Raw genomic sequence first — 13552 nt, forward strand, 5'->3', positions numbered from 1 at the left:
AAGCCTCCCAAACCCAGAAAAAATAGAGGAAGTATTGGAAGCAGATTTATAGAGAACTGATACTTTTATATTGAAAATACTGACTTGAGGCAGAATGAATATTTAATAGCAGCAAGGACTTCAGGAGGAGAAATTACAAAACCCACAGAGGTTTAAAACTGGACAGTCATGGACAGAATAAGAAATCATTTCTGCACTAGAACAGTGCAGAAATGACTGGGTGCATTGAGGAGGAGGGTGGAATGACCAGCAGTGCCATGTTTCGAGGGCACCAGGCAAACAACTCCAGCTACATCAGCACCGTTTGGCGTCACCCACTGTGCACACACACATCTCATTTGCTGAGATGAGGATCTACCTTGGTGTTTCAAATGAACACAAAGTGAAGAACAGCAATAACTGTGAAGTTTCAAGTGGCCAAGAAAACACTTGTTGCACAAGCACAGTCTGCTTTCACTTGAAAACACTGCACAAGGCTTCTCAAAAAGTAACTCTAAATTTGCACACTCATGTTGCTACATATGCAGGGATGGCTAAGCTGATCTGCGGTCCATGGAAATCCATGACATAGCCCCAGTCTGCCCCTTTGCTACAATCACACCAAGGGGGTGGTGTGCAGAGCACTAGAGCATCTGGGGTTATTATATGCAATTATGTGACAATTGGAAAAGAGATAGAAGAGCAATTAGACTGATTTTGTTGGCTAAAGGGAGTATAAAGGAATGTGGAGAGTAATTGTAAATAAATGACAGTTTCTGAAGCAAGAAATAGCCAGAACCCAGAGAAGATTTGTAGTCATGGTGATAGAATAGCAAGGGCCACTTGAGGTGTTCTGCATGCTCTCATGAGATGATGCTTTGAAACAACTTGTTGCAACTTCTGTGTCTCTATTCACTTTGATTTACAGTATCATAAGTATTCATGTATTTTTAACATTCCAAGAGTTACAGAAAACTTTACTCATTTAAGTTACAGATTCATAATGGTGATTCTCAGTATAACCAAATTCTGTATTCTAATCATTTGCAAATCACATATTATGCCACTGCAGTTTTAGTGGCTGGTGATGAATAAAAGCTACTCCTGACACTCAGAGCCTTTTTTCTTTAATCATGGAGCTGAGATTTTATGAGCTGTACCACAGAGTGCAAAGGTAACTTAAAGCAGAGACTGAAAGAATATAGCTAAAAATTGACAGTATATTTAGGACTGATGTGGAGCTTTTTAGACAAGCAAGTGTGCATTCCCAAAGTGAGCTAAAAGCAGTGGCTGTTGTGGGAAGAAAGTACAAAATAGGTGTAGGTTGAATGACTGTGTGGAAAACCAGGAGACATGCAGTGGTAATGATAGTCATCAACAGGAACATGTGATGGTGAAGCATTTTTAGAGTGGAAAATCTCTCAGTTTGGATGCTGGTTTCATGTTAGTTTATTCTGTGCTGATGCTCTAGTAAAGCATTATGGATAGTTGGGGATATTTCACAGTCCCCTACTGTGGTGTGTTGATCCTGGCTGGGCATCAGGTGCCCACCAAAGCTGCGCTTTCACTACCCTCTTCAGTTGGACAGGGGAGAGAAAATATAACCAAAGGCTCTTAGGTTGAGATAAGGACAGGGGGAGATCACTCCACAACTACCATCACAGGCAAAACAGACTCAATTTGGAAAATTAGTTTAATTTATCACTAATCAAATCAGAGTAGGATAGTGAGAAATAAACCCTATCTTAAAACACCTTTTCCCCAGCCCTCCCTTCTTCCTGGCTTAACTTCACTCCTGATTTTCTCTATCTCCTCCCCTCCAGTGGCACAGGGGGACGGAGAATGGGAATTTTCCCCAGCATGTTTTTAGGAGCTGTAATCCTGAACCTGATTTGAACTTAATTTTTAAAATGGACATGTGGCAGATATGGAGGACAAGTCCCAACAGGCAATTTTCTACTGCTGTTGCAAAAGCCAGGCAATGGTTACCCTCATCCTTCCATCTTGCTTGTGATTATATCAACTGATCTACAGGGTTCATTTGTGCAAATCACTCATGGCATAGACAATAGTAAATAGCTTCTCTCAGTTTCTAGTGTCCTTTGCTGATAAAGGTATGTAAACAAGCACAAAGCACACATGACATGATCTCTGCTCCCAGAGTACACAGAGCTGTGACTGCAGTTTTTTCTCTACTCAGTATCTTTCTCTCTCCCCCTAGAAAATATGTGAGTTTTGTTAACTGGAGCTTATACTGCTTTGAGATGCCTTGACAAGTTGTATGTTATCCCACTTCCTTCCTGCAGGCAATCCAAACAGTGGAGGCTTCCCCTGGAGCCCTGCCCCTCACAACTGCACCAATGCAACTGATCAGTTCTCAGGCCCTCTCTTGCAGCCAGAAATGTGGTGGCTGAGTGCTGGGCTCTGCAGGAGCTCTGAGAATGTTCCACTTCTGTGGGCAGACCTCACACACGAGAGTGCTGCAACCCTGCTGGGCTCTGAGATGCTGTAAGCCAACAGCTGCCACCTCACCCCATGGCACTGTAGACCTTCCTGGCACTGTAGACCTTCCTAGCACTGTCTTGCAGATGTGGCAGGTATGCCAACATAAGGCCACCTCAACTGGCTCAGTCACCATGAAAAGCCAGTTTATTTAGGAAAATTATATGCTGCAATAGGCTTACAGCACCACTGGAAAATTACTGCATGTCAAAGAGAAGGATAAAGCAGCGAGGATCTGAATTTCTGCAGACTGTCTAGGGCAAGACCTAAGTCTTACAGATTTCCCCATGAGCTCTGTGTCCAGGCAATAGCCTGGAACTGAGAAATCGGACATTCCCTCTGACTTTTCATGTTTTGCATCCTTTTAATTTTTTTTTTTTTTAACTGAAAATATGATCTAGTTGCTGATAATGATTCAGGAGATGAGGATTCTGGTCCTGGCTTTGCCACTGAATTCCTTGTGTTCCTTGTGAACATTCACACAGCCTAGCTGTGTTTCTCCGTTCAACTTCTCTGACCATCTTATATAATCCCTGCTCTGAAGAGATGGTCCCTTATTATGTAGTTTTTGGAGAATAGTTGCAGTCTTATAGTGTGCCATTACATATAGCAAGATTAAGTGGTACTTGTCCCATGCTTCTCTGACATGTCATTTAGTAGTCGTTCCACATATGCAGTTGCTTTGTCAGCATGGTTTTACTTCTGTTTCTTAATTTCAGGTCCCTGCTGTCACGTTCGTCCCATACTCTTTGATGCAAAAGCAGACTTTTTAAAAACAGAGGTATAAATAAGTATTTTTTAAAGATTACCACTTCTACCTATAGCTGACATCTATCCCTGTTTTCACCGTGGTTTTGTTCAGTCTATCTAGACTATAGGAATGCACATGGTTCAATTTCTTATAGCTTGATTTCCATGTTTTATATTGCCTTGCGCTTTTTCCCTTGTGCATTACTGGTGTCAGTCTACGATCTTTCTAGTCTACGATCTTTCTAGTTCTCTTCCTCTGCACTGTGTCTTCTTCTCACCCATGGTTGTCCTTCTTTGCCCATCTGTGCTATTTCAGTTGTCTTTGAATAAACATTAATAGTACTTCTGAACACATGCCAGTGCCCATGTTTTTATGCCATCCTTTTCTTTATCCTGTTCCACGCCCAGTTTTCTCTCAGAATTTAATCAGTTGGTGTTATTTCTTCTTCTTTTTTTTTTTTCCCCTTTTGAGCTGATTCAGTCATAATAACAAGGCTTACAGGGAAAAATCGAAGTCTTCTTGAAAGATCCGATCCAAAGCTCATTATCATAGTCACTATTTTTTTGAGAAACTTCCAACTATACTTCCTTGCTTTTCCAGACTCTGGCAGATTCAATAACATCTCAGAAGAGGAATGGTTTCCTCTTAGTCCCACAGCTAGCCCAAAGCACACATCATGTTTGGAACCTGAAATGTGTTCAAATGATATCTAATCTGACACTTTCTTGTCCCTTTCTGAATAATAGGTTTTCCTTGTATCACTTTTGATAAGGCAGCCTACTAGCAGTGCTCACTACTGACTCAATTCTACCCTTTAGCTGTGAGAGAACAATTTGTATGTTTGTAAGGTAATTTTATTTTCTGGACTGACAGCCCTTGCTGTTGAAATCCTTTGTTAGTACATTTATTTTCTCCAGCTGACCTTCTTGTCTACCCTTAGGACAACACGATTTTGATAAGTTTGTAATGAAGACACCTTGAGGCTTTCTGAACTGGTCTTGTTTTTTACTCTGAGAAGGGTTAGGAGTAACTGTGTTAAAATGCCTGTGACTCAGTCTGGTTTGCCATCAAATGGACATGGGTTCCTAATTAACCCCAAAGATGTAAGTTTTGTGTAATACCCCCTGCTGCAGCTGCTGCATCTGTTTTATCTCCCTACTAGAGATTTTCTATCAGATTTCTCTGGTGAGGTATATAGTGGGTACATTTATAGTGCTGCTTTTGGGAAATGTAACATTTAGGTTTAGTGACCAGGCATTAATTGCAAGAAGGTAACTAAGTAAAAGTACACATTTTCAAGAAAGTTTTGTTTGCTGCTATTTTGGTTTTGTTTGAGTACATTTTGGTCTCTGTCACGCGAGTCATTTTTGTCTCTTCTTCCAGGATCTTATCTAAAAGAATCTGTATGTATGAGCTTTTCAATAGACAAAGCATGTGTCATTTTATACTGACATAGTAACTTATTTCTATATTCCCAGTGAAATGAGACACCATTTCTTCTGCTTTCCAGACTTCTGGTTTTCCATAAAACAAATATTTCACAGGAAATAGATTTCTTCTCCTGCTCTCCCAGTTGGTAACAGAAAACAACACAACACTGGATTTGAGTTAACAGTTGATTAAAGACAGCCTTTCCTTGGTAAACTCCCTTCAAAATACATGTAATTTATCGTAGAGGTGACAATATGAATTTCTTAGCAGCCAACAGTCTTAGATTGATACTCGATTTAGTTTAATGCAAATGTGGATTTGTCTAATGCAAAAAAGTGTAATGCAAAATGTAAATTTTATAGATAGAATCATAGAATCATAGAATAGTTAGGGTTGGAAAGGACCTTAAGATCATTTAGTTCCAACCCCCCTGCCGTGGGCAGGAACACCTTACGCTAAATCATATCACCCAAGGCCTCGTCCAACCTGGTCTTGAACACTGCCAGGGATGGAGCATTCACCACCTCCCTGGGCAACCCATTCCAGTGCCTCACCACCCTAACAGGAAAGAATTTCCTCCTTATATCCAATCTAAACTTCCCCTCTTTAAGTTTTAACCCATTACCCCTTGTCCTATCGCTACAGTCCCTAATGAAGAGTCCCTCCCCAGCATCCCTATAGGCCCCCTTCAGATACTGGAAAGCTGCTATGAGGTCTCCACGCAGCCTTCTCTTCTCCAGGTTGAACAGCCCCAACCTTCTCTGCCTATCTTCATATGGGAGGTGCTCCAGTCCCCTGATCATCCTCGTGGCCCTTCTCTTGACTTGTTCCAACAGTTCCATGTCCTTTTTATGCTGAGGACACCAGAACTGCACACAGTACTCCACGTGAGGTCTCAGAAGAGCAGAGTAGAGGGGCAGGATCACCTCCTTCGACCTCCTTTTGATGCAGCCCAGGATATGGTTGGCTTTCTGGGCTGCAAGCGCACACTGCTGGCTCATGTTCATTTTCTCATCAACCAACACCCCCAAGTCCTTCTCCGCAGGGCTGTTTTGAATCTCTTCCCTGCCCAACCTGTAGCTGTGGCTGGGATTGCTCCGACCCAGGTGTAGGACCTTGCACTTGGCATGGTTAAACTTCATGAGGTTGGCATCAGCCCACCTCACAAGCGTGTCGAGGTCCCTCTGGATGGCATTCCTTCCCTCCAGCCTATCAACCAAACCATACAGCTTGGTGTCATTGGCAAACTTGCTTGATACTTAAAAAAATACATAATTTTCTGATGGAAGAGCTACACAGGACTTTAATACCAGGCCTTCTGAAGAGGTGCATTAAATTATAAGAGAAATGAACACAGCTTTCTATTAAATTAATGCTAAATTATGATGCTGGGCTTTGAGGCATCAATTTAACATAATGATAGCTCACAGAAGGAGCTATTCATCTAGACATTTCCCAGTCTTTCCAAAATGTGGGAATTATTCCTCCTTCCTTACAGACAGGGAAGCTCTGGTTTAGCAGTGAAGTGGTTTGCTGTCAGTCCCAAAGTGGGACAGGGAATGGAGCAGAGTTTATCTATGCTGTCTTTGGCTCAACAGACCTGGCTACCACCCCCTCCCAAAAATCAACATGAGATAGTTTAGTGAAGTGTCACTCTTATTGCATGGTCTCTATGATCATCTTCTATGATTCTATGATTCTGATGGTTGCAAATGCCCTTGCACTGGTGTGTGTATGTGTCTGCACAGGGCAGAGACAGTCTGTAGTGCTAGACACATGGCACATTTCTCCCCGTGTGCTCTGGTGCTGCTTTTCCACCCAGTTCTCTGGGAGTTTCCTAGTCCCAAACCCTCACCTCCATACTAGGGATCTGGGATTCCTTCGTATTTTCTTCTCCAGAGTACTGAATAAGTGCCTCATTGGTTCCTCACATATCCCTCCATTTTTTCCATGCAGGCATTTTGGGAAGATAGGAAGGCATCCTTACCCTCACCGCTTCCAGAGTCCCTCATTTTCTGCACCAAGTCAAGGGCTGTGAGTGTGCTGCTGTTCCTCCCACACCTTTTCTGTCTGGAGTGTGAATCATCGTCTGCAGTAGGATGGGCAGAGCCTTGGTGGGGGCATTGTTATGCTGGAAGATGCTAAGAGCTACTGTGCCAGGCCTTTGATGAAAAGGTAAGTACAGGCCAGACTGATGGTTGCTGGATGCCCTCACCAGATGCCAGGGCTTCCTGTGTCCTGCATTACCCACTTCCCATTTTCTCCAGGAGCAGAACTTCCCTGCCTATGGATGCCCAAAAACTTTCCCTAAAATTTTGGAACTAGTTGGCTCTGATGTCCAAAAACCATCCACGTTTCACTTCAACTAAGTGATACCATCAAGCTGATTGCAGGGACTTGAAAATTTGGCCAATTCTTTCACAAACGGAGATCACAACTGGCTTGCACTGGTGAAATTCCACACAAAGTCCCGACATTCCTGCAGTCCTCTTGGGCACTGCCTGGGCTCCAGCTGCAGTCAATGATTGATATGGAGTGTGGGGCTGGGGGCAGAGTACATAGGAACATGGGTCCTTGTGAAATTTGAAGTTTTGAACCTTCTGTGTGAGGGCTGAATGACACTGTGAGCATCCAGCACACCCTACCTAGTTAACAAGAGCCTGGATTCATGTTTCCTCTGCAAAGCTGAGGCAGTTTCCTAGTCAAATTTGTCCTATTTCACCTACTTTGTGCTGAAATAAAATGTAGTTCTGAAGTATCAGCTCTTATGTTCATTACATCCTTTCTGCCCCCCCAAAAATGCTGTTATAGATCTCATAGTGATGGTCCTGACAAAAAGAACATAGTTAACCATAGTTAGAATAACCATGGTTAGAATTTTTCACTCACTCAAATATTGAAGCAATGAGCCTATCTTTGCTGCAAATGTAATTTTGTATCACAGTTAAACATATATTTTCATATATAGGTTTTGTTGTCTGTACTGTGCTGGAGGCCTTAGAACTCCTGTTTCAAACTGGTTTTGAATAGGTGATTTAAGAAGAATGATTCCCAGTATCATTCTGCAGAGAAATCACTATATTAAAACAAGAACAGTTCAGCAATGTTTACCTAAATCTTTTTTCCCTGCACATCATTCATTCTGTGTCACAGTGGTTTGTTCTAGACATATTGTCCTTGTGAAGGATGCCACTGTCAGCAAATCCTTTGTGTCTGTATGCTCATGCACATGTGTTCACGTGTTCATAAAAATTTCACTTTGTGTATTCCTCTTTTTGAAAAAAGACTAGAGGAGGACTAGACATTACCAATGATGTTCTTGCTTTACCTTTCGTTTTCACATTTTCTGAATGGGTTCAAGTTTTTATTGGCTACCAGCACTGTGTAAAGAAAAAGTTCATCCACCCACATCACAATTATTTGGTTGCTAAGAGTATTTTTAGCAGTATGATTTGATAATTGGTTCCAAATACAATAGTTCAGAAAGATTCACACTGTGGCCCAGAAAACAGTGAAACAAGAGTACAGGTAGGGAATGAGGCAGGTGACTCACAGCATTAGATGTGAGGGGATGGAGCTGCACAGAGCTCCTGCTTCCCTTGCTGTCTTGGGTTGGTGGAAGGAGAAAGAGTGTGAAACAGTAGAGCTGTGGTCCCTCCCACCGTACTCACACAGTGGGACAGAGAGCTGCTCAGACAAGCCAGGAGGGCAGTGCTACAATCACCACAGATCCAGTGGAGTCACAAAGCAGAGCCATGAATAAACACACTGACCCTTACTCATGGTAGATTATTATCTCATGGTCTAGTCTGTGAATGGATTTGCTCATACAGACAAATTGTATTGGTCTTTTCATGTTGCATCTCTCCTTCTGGAGAGATGTGGAGAAGATACTTGGAAGGAATGAGTTGACTGATACACAGTAATCTCCAAAAAACTTGCAGAGATCAAATTATGTTTTAACCAAGTTGTTGTATCATGCTACAACCCAACTCATTCCAATTTCCTTCATATTTCTGAGGGACCTGATTTCTAATAATTTGGGTTTCTAAGGGCTAAAAGCACAAATAGCCTATGAGTCTTCTCATCTGTGGTAGACCAGCCAAATATAGGCGCTTTCTAGGGCGCAGATTCAACCCATTTTACCTATACCTGCAGCTCTGCTGGTGAGAATTTAGACTCAGCAACTCTGCAAATGCATGAAATTCAGAATGTGCCACTGGCTGGAACCAGGAGATGAAATAGTGCAGCTGAATCTCATTCCCAGATGGATTGGAATGCAAAAGGAAAACAAACAGTTTCAAAGGAGAAAAATAAAGTAACAGATCTGTTTTACCTAGATTTAAGAATGTGGATGACAACCAAATCTTACGAAAGAGCATATTAGCACAGAGTAAGCAATTTTTATCTAGATGCTGTTCCTTTAAACCAGCCTAAACTTTGTTGGGAAAAGGTCTCAAGCCATTGAGCAATCTCTGGTTTGGGCAATCATGTTGCTATGCTTCATCGACTAAGCACAGTAGTAATTCATAAAATGAAGCTGTGCTGCATCTGTCATATCATTTAAAATTTACTTCAGTTTTGCAGGTATTTGAAGATTGCAGAATGAACTGCATTACCTTGCAATATTCTGGTGACAATAGAATCTGCTCTGAACCTAATGGGTTTCTATAGCTCCCCAGAGCTGGAGGTTCTTCCCCCAATGTATTCCAGTCAGTGAGACTACTGAAATTCTGACAGTAATTTATATACAGTAACTAGCTGCCCTCAGATGAGATGCTAAACCATTTCTGTTCACCAGCCTGCATTTTTCTCATGAAATGTAGCATTCCATTGGCAGTCACTTCTCCCAAACCAACATCATTTATAAGCACTATTAACAGTTTGCATGGAAGGCATTTAAAAAAAAAAATTATGATAAACAAGCTCAGAGAGATATCCTTAGATAGGACTGTCCATGAGTAATATTACTCACAAAAATAGTCCCTGTGGCTTGGAAAAGGCTGTAAATATAGCTCTCATCCTGGAGAGACAGTTGTGCACAGACTTCTCTTTATATGTGCTCTTGGTCCTGTTGAAGACAATGGGACTGGTTGCATGATTAAAGATAACCATGTGTCTTAAGCATCTGCAAGACTGAAATTTTCCATACCAGACAGAATGCCTCTATGATGACCACCTCTCAGCTTTGCAATAGGATTTCAGAATTTCTTATTTGAGGTCTAAAGGCTTCTTCCATGTTAATGTTCTAAAGATACATGCATATATCTATACAGAGGAGCTTACTTTCTTATTGTTCTTACTCTGTATTAGTATTTGTGGGTTATTGCTAGTGTGTGTATCTGTCATCCTACAGGGTCAGAGCCAGCTTCCCAGATCCAAACATTACTGTATTTGTTGGTATGTGGATTATTTCTCATGGATAACTGCCTTTATTAAAGACCCTAGAGATAGCTAAAATCAGAATATTCCTGCTTTCATGGAAAACAGGCTCTTTTCCAGGCAGCTCCATCCATAACAAGGTCAAAACACAAGCTTTGCATCCAAAAAACCTTTGCAGCTTGGGTCTGCATTTTTGTTCCAGATGCGAATTTCCTGGCTGCCCTCCTCCAGCACCTTATAAGCCCCCTTGTCTCCTTACTATGATGAAAACACATGAAAAATAAGTAACCCCCTCAAAATGATAACGATAATAATAATAAAATAAATAAATAAAAACCCAAAACAAACCAGAAACCAAAAGAAAAGCCCAAGTAGGAACTGGTGGTCTTGACACTTTGTGTGTGAAAATAGATAGCTCAGCATGGAAGGAATAATGGTAGTAAGGGGTTATCACCACGAAACTCTCAGTTAAATTAGTTTGGGGGCACCTGACAAGCAGCAGGCACTGCCAAGCCTCCTGCTTCAGCTTTTTACCTCAGAAAGTGAAGGCAGCACCATTTCCTCAGCCACCCGTCTCCCCAAACACCAGTGTGGGCTTGTGGTGAGGTGGAGTGAGTTCTGTGAAGGTAAAGCGTCACAAGGGGCTTGTAAAAAGAGGTAAGGGCACCCCGAAGGGGCCGGAGAGTGGAGGGGAGTGTGTCAGACTCCCCTCTGCCCTCCAGTCCCCTCGAGGTGCCACAACCACCCCTTGAGTCCCCCCAGATTGGGCCAGCCCTTGACAGTCCTTAACGGCCGTTCCCGCCCTTCCCGCCCGAGAAGTCCCTCCCCCCGCTGGTATGCGCCGGGAAGGGCGGGCGGGATGAGGAGGAGTGGAATGACGCGGGCACCGCGGGTCACGTGAAGCTTTTGGAATGCCAACAATGTAGCGAATGTCCCGACTGCGCCCCGCACTCAGCGCCCGGGACGGCGAGGGGAAGATGGAGCTCGGCTCGCGCTATCGGGGTCGTCGTCGCCGCCTCCGTTATTGAACCTTGACGGTGCCCGGTGAGGCAAGCGGCGGCGCTGGGCGCCCCGAGGAGGTGAGCGAAGTGTGAGTGGGCGCGGCGATTTTCCTCTCAACTCCTGGTGTAAGCGCCCCTCCCCGCCCCATACTGCTGCTTCCTGAGGGTAAAGTCGTGTGGAGAAGCGGAGGGAGCAGAGGCGGCTCGGTCCTTGAAGCGGGAGGGAGCGTCCCGTGTGTGTGTCTGTCCGTGTGTGTGTCTGTCCGTGTGTGTGTCTGTCCGTGTGTGTGTCTGTCCGTGTGTGTGTCTGTCCGTGTGTGTGTCTGTCCGTGTGTGTGTCTGTCCGTGTGTGTGTCTGTCCGTGTGTGTGTCTGTCCGTGTGTGTGTCTGTCCGTGTGTGTGTCCCTCTCAGGGGGCAGTCTCGGCGCCCTGTCCGCACTCTCCGACATTTTCCGGACGCCCGTGTGACAGCCCAGCCCGCGCGGGGGTGTCCCGCCCGCCTGGGGCCTCTGCCCCGGGCCGCATAGCACGGCCTCCCCCCGCCTCTGCCATGGGACCCGGCTCCGCGGGGTGCCCCAGCAGGCTGGAGCTGCTGGTAAATGTAGTGGCCGGAGTTTATTTTGGGAGCTTTCTGCCTGCGAAACGAGTGAGTTTGGGGGTTGAGGAAGAAGAGGTTGGGCGCCCGCGTTCAGCGGAGGTACTCCCGGCCAGCCCTGGGGTTGGAGGCGGAGGCGAGGGCCGGGATAGCCGAGCGAGGAGTCCGGAGCCCTCGCGGTCCGTCGGCTGCGGCGAGGCCCCTGCTGTGCCCAGTCAGCTGAAGGTCACTGCCAAAATTCAGCCCTTCGCCACTCTCTCGGCTGCCTCCCGAGTGGTGTGCGTGTTGAAATACCTCCGTCCCCGACAAAGGCACTGGCGCAAATGACGCAAAAAAGCTTTTTTGGAGTGCCCGAGCTCTGCGGTCAGTTACTGCTTGTTTGCTGTGGATGGGGAAGGTGAGCTGTTTCACACAGCGCTGGATTGGGCCAGTGCTTATGGTTGGCAGTGGGACACGGGCACGGAGTTACTTTTGGAGTTTTGTAAGCCGAAGGAAGGAGAAGAGGAATGACTTGGGGAAAAATCCTCTCTTCAATTCTTTTCTCTTTCACCATATGCCCACTTATAAAGGGGAGCACTGATTGTATAATAATTACTGAACCAGTTCCCCCAAACAATCTTGTATCTCCGTTACAGAGTGGAGGATAACGGTTGCCATGAATTTGTGATCCAAAAAGCCAAAGCAATACCTGTAAATTGAGAGAGGGGAGTTGTAGCAGTTGCTTAAAACTTTACTCCTTCCTTTTGCAGGGATCTCTGGTTCAGCTCACTAACCAGAGCCAGTTATAGATTGGAAAGCAGCTTGCAAGCTCAAGGTTTGGGACTTAGCTCTTCAAACACAACTGAGCTTCTTGCCTGTGTTCCAGCTCCACGGAGCCAGTAGTACCTGTAGCCTGTTGCTGAATGAAGAAACAGCAGAGTGAATAGCTAGTGCTACTGGGACAACTGGCATCAGCATATTATTTCAGCATGGTTGGTTGATTGCTGCCAGAGCAGATATTGGTATTTCTCAAATAAAAATATTCAGTTATTCAAAAATTATTGTTACAGCTTTATGCAATTGAAGTAGTGCTGCACTTACTTGAAATAAGGATAATGGACAAGCTTATAATTTGTGCAGAACATGGAATATCTGGGGGGGGGGGGGGTAAAAAAGCCCCAAACCGTTAGGATTGTTTAGTCAGAATGGCTTGAAGCTCAAAAATAATTCTGAAAAATCAATTCTTGTGATGGCAGGAAGGCTATTGATACATTCACGCCCTAGGCAAGGTGCAGATTAGAAGATAATTAGATAACTCCAAATCCAGATGTACCGTCATAAATGCTTAGACAGAATTAGACACACTGCTTATCTTTTAAAGTACCCAAGCCTTTTATTTTTTGCTAAAAATGCAAATCACAGTTGGAGTGTAAAAAGAAAGGCAGATTGCCTTTCTCTGTAAAACATCTGTAATATTTAATATTATGATTTCTTGGCTGATTTTACATATTTAGTTAAAAAAAAAACACAACCCTTCTGCAAAATACAAACCACATTTGCAGTTTGCTCCAGTACTTACTGTTGTTGCTGTTCTCATTCACTCTGTCTAAAGGATCAGAGTTTCTTTCTGGTTTAGCAGTATTGTAAATGTAAGCTGAGGAAATTGCCAGCTGGCTTGACCTAGCATTATTAGACTTGAGCTTAGGCTAAAGGTCACAAAAGTTCTTTATGTGAAGCATGTGTGTAAGTGGGAAAGCAGTCCTTTGCTGCAAAAAGATGGGGGGATTGCAGGCTTCCCAGCATGTCCCAGGCCTGAGGATTGGCATAGGGACTGAAAAGGAAGAACTCGGATTCCTAAACCTAGCCATATGGTGCCTGCTGCTGTCAGGAAAAGAAAGATGGTTACAGACCAATTAATTGCTCTGTATCTTT

At 44.0% G+C, this 13552-nt stretch overlaps 1 protein-coding gene across 1 annotated transcript in view; it reads left to right on the forward strand.

Moving 5' to 3' along the window:
* Nucleotides 1–10944: 10944 nt before the first annotated feature.
* Nucleotides 10945–13552, forward strand: part of LATS2 (large tumor suppressor kinase 2) — a 50955-nt gene continuing 48347 nt past the window's right edge. Inside the window, exon 1 of the mRNA XM_061457648.1 lies at nucleotides 10945–11124. The gene's annotated coding sequence lies outside the window, so the exon portion shown is untranslated. The remainder of the gene's footprint in view (nucleotides 11125–13552) is intronic.

The sequence above is a fragment of the Pezoporus flaviventris genome, unplaced genomic scaffold (assembly GCF_033815535.1).
Source record: "Pezoporus flaviventris isolate CSIRO_AGI_PZ_B2104156 unplaced genomic scaffold, CSIRO_AGI_Pfla_v1 ptg000025l, whole genome shotgun sequence".
Taxonomy (NCBI): Eukaryota; Metazoa; Chordata; class Aves; order Psittaciformes; family Psittacidae; genus Pezoporus; species Pezoporus flaviventris.